Raw genomic sequence first — 6539 nt, forward strand, 5'->3', positions numbered from 1 at the left:
TTTTACAGGGTTCAACATTTGTTAGTTTTTATCATAAAACATGGATAAAATACAACATAAAGAAAAACAAAACCTGTCAGAAAGTTACCTTTTCACTGCAAAAACACAAAATCTTACCAAGTAGTTTTGCTTTAGTTCCTACTGCAAATATCTTGGTACAGATAAAATAAGACAAAACTAACTTACACAGAACATTTAGACAAGATACAGAAGCTTGTTTTAAGTAAATCATTTCTTAATATTGAGGAAAACGTTCTAGTTCCACTGGCAGATTATTTCAATAATACGTTTTTCCCCATGTTAAAAGTAAACATATCTTCCGGAGGAACTAGAATTATTTATCAATATTAAGGAATTATTGGTGTAAAATAAGCTCCTATTTCTTATTGAAAAGTTACTTGTTATCAAAAGACTTTTACCAAAAAGCCGCTGGTTTTAAATACTGTATACAAATGATTAATGACACAACTTTGTTTCTAAACACACACATCGGTAAACTGGTCATAACAGCAATACTATTATCAGATACTGATATTTGTAAAACAAAAAATAAAAAGTTACATCAGTGCATTCCTAGTGTTTTTCTTTTTGGCACTTCAGGGTTTCCATAGTAGCTTTGACACATTTTAGTGACTGTTTTCCTCTACTATTTATTTACTGATGAAAATAAGATGTTATGTAATTAAGAAAATAACAAAATACAATTACAAGAATAAAGTCAAAAGTAGGAGAAATATTACAAGAATTAAGTTTATTTACTAAATTTTCAAAAAATTACTTTATTCTTGTCATTTTATTGGATTTTGTCTTAGATTTGTGCCAACACTGCGTCATAACATTGTGACCTGAATGGTTTGATTTAAATAGACATATGAAAAGTGTCAGGCTGTTTTCTCTCAGCCGTTCCTCCACTTCTGCTGTGAATTATTGATCAGCTGGTTTTGTAGCTCACCGCTTTTAAATCCTTTTAAGGACTGAATGTGTTCTGAGGTTTTCCATGCAACCCCTGACCTTTATTATTTATAAACACATGTAACCTTCATCTGTTTGAGCTTCACTGTTATTCATGCTGACTGATGAACGTCTCCTTTCTGCGGAAAAACCTCAATTATCTGTTCATTTTCCTCTCCTAACAGAGGAACACATTCATCAAACACACACACCACATGTGCGCGCACGGTGTGTAAACACACCCCGCATGCGCACGGAAACACCGCGCGCCACACATGCGCGCTGACAAACAGAGCGCGCGCCACCGGGCAGGGACTCGCCTGAAAGATTGAAAGCAATTAAAACTATCATCTGCAGTGGCTCTGGGCGGGCCCGTGGCTGCGAGGGGGGAGCTGCCACTGTACATCAGCCTCTCAGTCTCAGCAACTCACAGCGACATGAGGAGGAGATGCCACCTTCTCCCACACACACAGACAGACACGGCGGCCCGCGCAGCGCATGCGCGCCTGATGACACCTTCACCTGCTCCTGCTGCGCAAAGTTCTGCACTAAATACACTGAAGTTCAGATGTTAAGGGGTTTTTTTTCCCCAGACGAGGTTTATTGATGTTATAACCACCTTCAAATGAGTTCAGGTATCTTGAATAGCCATTCTGATTCGTCCAACTGAGTCGAACTTTGCAACTGACAGCCATCTTGGCAGGCAGTTGCTATGGAGTTACTATGACAACAATAACAAGGCACAATCTATGAATCAGCTCGCGCCTCCTTCCTAACTTATAAACAATAAGTTAGATTATAACTTTTGAGTATTCTACCAACCTCTGTGTAATATTAAGACAAATAAATGATATTTACTGCCGAACTAGCAAAATTAGCTTAGCGAATGTAGCTTTTAATCTGCTAGCTAAGACGGACTACGTGTTTGTTAATGTTCTTACTCTGCCAGTCACCAGGTCCTTGTTATTCACGTGAATAGCTCCTAAGTCTTTTAAAAATCCGCTAAAATATTGATTGTCTGGATTTCAGGCGAATCTCCTCCATGGTGTTCACTCTTCCTGTTCATTAAGTAGCGAACTATGTAGCAGTATGAGACTGGAGGCAGCTCGTTCACATCATCTGACATGTTTTCCTTCTCCTGTGACTCTAAGCGCATGCGCATAGCTACTAAGATGGCGCGGATCACTTCCGCTTCAGACTTGTGGAAGCTATAAACAATACAACTTAGTATCACCCATCTATGTATAATACTAGGATAAATATTAGTGACGTTAACTGTAGTACCTACTACCGAACTAGCAAAATTAGCTTAGCCAACGCAGCTAAGACCGACATACAAGCCTCCATGTGAGGCTAGTACATTCACACTGAAGCCTGAATTGACCCAAATCCGATGTTTTTCGCCCTTATGCGACACGTTTCTTATCTTATATTGCAACACTGATTGGATTTTAACAAATGCGACCCAGACTACTTGGATATGTGATCATAAGTCCGATACAAATGTGGCCTGTACGTTCAGTCTGAGTGCCACTGATACTGGAAGAAAGTTGCCCTGATATGTGGAAGCAGGAAGAAAAACAACATGGCGGACGAAAACGAGGATTAAGTTGTTAATGTGCTGGCTCCAGTTGGACAACAACTTCAAAATCACGACATATGCTCCACCATTCAAATTCATGTTTACTTCCGCAAACACTGCGCATGCGGGATACCTGTACATCGTTTCCGGTTCACACAGGAGATCAAATACAAGTTGCATATATTTAGAAATGTGAAAAACCATGAATCTGAATTGAATTGAGCATTAAGACCTGCAGCGTGAACTGTCTCGATAGTTGCTATTAGTACAGAACAAATAGCTTCACTATTAGCAAAGGTATGCCCAACTGAGCTGAGAGTTGATGTTTTAAAGTGTTGTTGCACTCTAAGTTTCCTTATTTTATTTTTTATCTGTCATTAAAGGTGATTTATCTGCTTAACCTAAGAAAGTAGTGAAGATGATTTATAATTGGAGTTCATTATCAGACAGTATCAGACTAATCTAAACATTTTTGAGTGGGGTTTATTTTTGGCAGAAAATTACTTTTTTGTGTGTTTTCTATCGACAATCACCCTAATAGAGCCATCGTTATTTACTACCATACATAAGTGCCAAAATCACAAATTCTTGTAAATATCTTTAAAATACATCCAAAAAAATCTGTGATTTTGGCTACAAAACATCTCAAAACAATCATGAAATCCTGGAAGAACAGATTAGGACCAAAAACAAACAACTATGGAAATGCAATGACATCTGTTGGATATGATTACATTTAACAAACAGAATTCATTTCTCATTGATTTGTGATCTTATCTAGAAATCAGATTTGGATCTTTGAACATGAAGTTTGTGTTAAATCAAACGTCCACCAATTTGTCTCTATGCAGATCTCTATAGTTTACTGATAGCAGCTTCATGTTATCTCACTTTAAAAAAATTTTACTTTTGAAGCTCAGAAAATTTCCAAAAGTCCAAAATTTTCAACTTTTGAAACTAAGAAATGTCCAGGTTTTTTTCTAGAAAATTTCTGACATTAATATTGAATTATTTTAGTTTTTTGGGAGAAATTTACTGTCTTTGTTTTTTCTATCTGCAATGCCATAATATGCTACAGTATTTACTTTAAGTGCCAAAATGACAAAAGTCCTTGCAAATATTTTTAAAGTAAAATCACAAAACTTGTGATTTTCATTGCCAAAAATCACATAAACAATAATAAAATCCTGGAAGATCTAAATCTTTGAACATAAAGTTTGTGTTAAATCTGACGTCTAACAATCTGATTGTTTTCTATGCAGATCTCTGCAGATTTCTGATAAAAACTTCACATAATCTCACTTAAAAAATTCACGACTGTCCCTTTAAAGCGTGTCCTCCTGATCGTTACAAACAGCAGATAAACTGCATGTCTTCACAGTGGCCTGAAGCTTCTGCATCAAATCTGCCTCCAGAGGTAAATATAGAGCAAGCAGAGCCGGTTTAATTGTGTATTAAAACACAACAGAACAAACTGAAACTGCCTTTGGTGCCCAGGTAAATGCCTGTTATTTCATGTGCGCAGCGACACAAACAGTCAGCAGAGGAAACCGTCATTGTTCCAGTAAATGGTTTTGTGTTTTGGGATGATTGGCTGCTGCTGATCTCATTAAGTGGAAGTGCTGTAACTCCGAGCTGTTTGGGCCAAACTTGGAGCGCTTTACCTGGGTTCAGATCCCTGGGAACGGTAGCTGTCTGGTTCTGTCTGGACGGGCCCTTAACAAGTCTCCTCAGGACAACCACACCACCATTACCAACCAGCGCCACTCCAGCTCTCTGTCTCTCTTTCTGCTTCTGCGTTTTCCCTCCGCCGATCAGCTAGCCTACTGTCACTCTCACTTAGCGTCGACATTAGCACCGGTGGTTTCCTCATCCTGGTTCTGCTCACTCCTCCCCAGCGCGTCCCCTCGCTGCGTCTGAATACACATCTCCGATATTCAGCCTCTACTTAATTTGACAGGCCCCTGTTTTGTCAGTCTGACAGGCCCATAGCAAGACACTAATAGGCCACAGAGACCACCAGCAGAGGCACCAGCCAGGGCGGCCCCTCCGGTGCCGGGCCCCATCACCCTCTGCGTCTCTGGAGGCGATGCAGGCAGGGCACTTAGGAGTGGCTGCGGGGGTCAGGACGCGGCGCTGTCACGCCGGACCTCAACAGACTGGACCGGGGCTCCGTTCTGACACTCGTCAGCGCTGCGCTGTAATCTGCAGTACCATCACCACCACACACAAAGGGGGGCAAAAAGAGCAGCCAGTGGGGGCGTCCAGGGATCTAATGACTCGGGCTGCCAGTCACAGCCGCCGTCCGCGCAGAGAACCGGCTCTGGTTGGTGGTGGAGCAGCTGGGAAGCGGAGTGTGTGTCCCTCCAGGCCACCAGTCGGTCCAATCGCGACCTGCTAGACTCTGATCACAGATAATTGGTGGTCAGTCGCTGCAGAAGAAGGTACATTTGACAAGGTGGGAACTGTAGCAGGAGCAAAGGCTCTGAGCAGCTTTTAATAAACAAGCATGCAGTGGTCACCAATAAACCAGAGTTATCTGGCGCAGAATTTGGTTTAAACCTTTTAGAGGTCAGAGTTCAAACATTGACCAACATATTCAATGCATATTGATGATCTTGACAATGGCAAAATGTAATGCATGTTGGTTTTATGACGTAAACCACTGAAATGTGCTACACAAATAAACTTGATAGATTGATTATGCTTCCTTGAACAGGAAGTCCACTTCCTGCTTCTGGAGCGTTTTCATACGCATTCACACCGTACCAGAGTTCACTTTGACCAAACCCAGACTGAGGTTTGGAGGACCAGAGTTCGATTAGCTTTCACTTTTCCCCAAACGAACCCACAAAACGGAGTAAAGCCAAAAAGGACTGGGGTGAGCAGTTCGCATGAACGCAGCGTCTAATGGTTTATATTCGGCTCTTTCCTGCAGATCTTTGGGTTTTAAATTAGTTTTCCAACGTTGTGACTGCAGGTCTGGTTGCCAGATTTAGTTAAGTTTTGTTAAATCCTGACTCAAACATCTGCCTTAAATAAACATCTTTTTTTTTTTGTCTTTTAAATCTTGAAATACGGCAAAAAAAAACAAAAACAAAAAGCACAAATTATTTTCCCAGCTATATTTTGGTATGTCTTACGTCTTTGACATATTATTAGATTAACTATAGCTACTGCATGAAATGTTGCTTACAGAGCATTTTTATGGAGGTTTGCTTTATCTGGTCGGTGATTTGGCATCATCTCTCATCATGATCTGGCGCTGACAGACAGAAAACATCGGAGCCGGGATGAGAGCCAGTGGGGGGCTCCTGGGGTCTCCCGTTTAGTGAATTATTAAGGTTTACTAATACTTCGTAAGTCCCCTCTTTGTCCTGTCCATTACCGGCCTGTCACATCCTCTCGTCGCAGAGAAACTGACTCACTTGCTTCACGAAAATGACAGAAGTTAAACTGTCTTCCAGAGGAGGATGGAGGGGGCGGCGAGGCGGAGAGGGAGGGGTCAGCAGCGCCGTGCGCGGCGGCCTCAGGGCTCCACCGCTTGCTCAGGATGCGTGTCAGACGTTGTGCTTGTGTGTTGCAGCTTTGACATCCCTGCTGCTGATATTAAAAACATCAGATAATAAGTGATGATTAGAAGAAATGTGTTTCTGTGACATCAGATCTGCGCTTTAGCATCGACTCAGTGTATCCGTACCACCAGCTCCGTCCCAGTTCGCCCCCCTCTCCTCCCTCCATCTCCCTCCCAAATCAGCAAACCTTGCCTCAGTGCGTGCCTGGCGGACTCGCTCCGCGGTCTCGACAGCCGAGCTGGTCGTTGCCTCGAGCGCCAAGGAGCTGTCGCCTCTCATTACTGTCGCTGCTGTGACCCAGAGTCCTGCCTGCCTCCCTCCTTGATTACACAGTGAGGTGGATGGAGTGAGTGTGTGTGTGTGTGTGTGTGTGTGTGTGTGTGTGTGTGTGTGTGTGTGTGTGTGTGTGTGTGTGTGTGTGTGTGTGTGTG

Source organism: Poecilia reticulata, linkage group LG19, assembly GCF_000633615.1.
Source record: "Poecilia reticulata strain Guanapo linkage group LG19, Guppy_female_1.0+MT, whole genome shotgun sequence".
Taxonomy (NCBI): domain Eukaryota; kingdom Metazoa; phylum Chordata; class Actinopteri; order Cyprinodontiformes; family Poeciliidae; genus Poecilia; species Poecilia reticulata.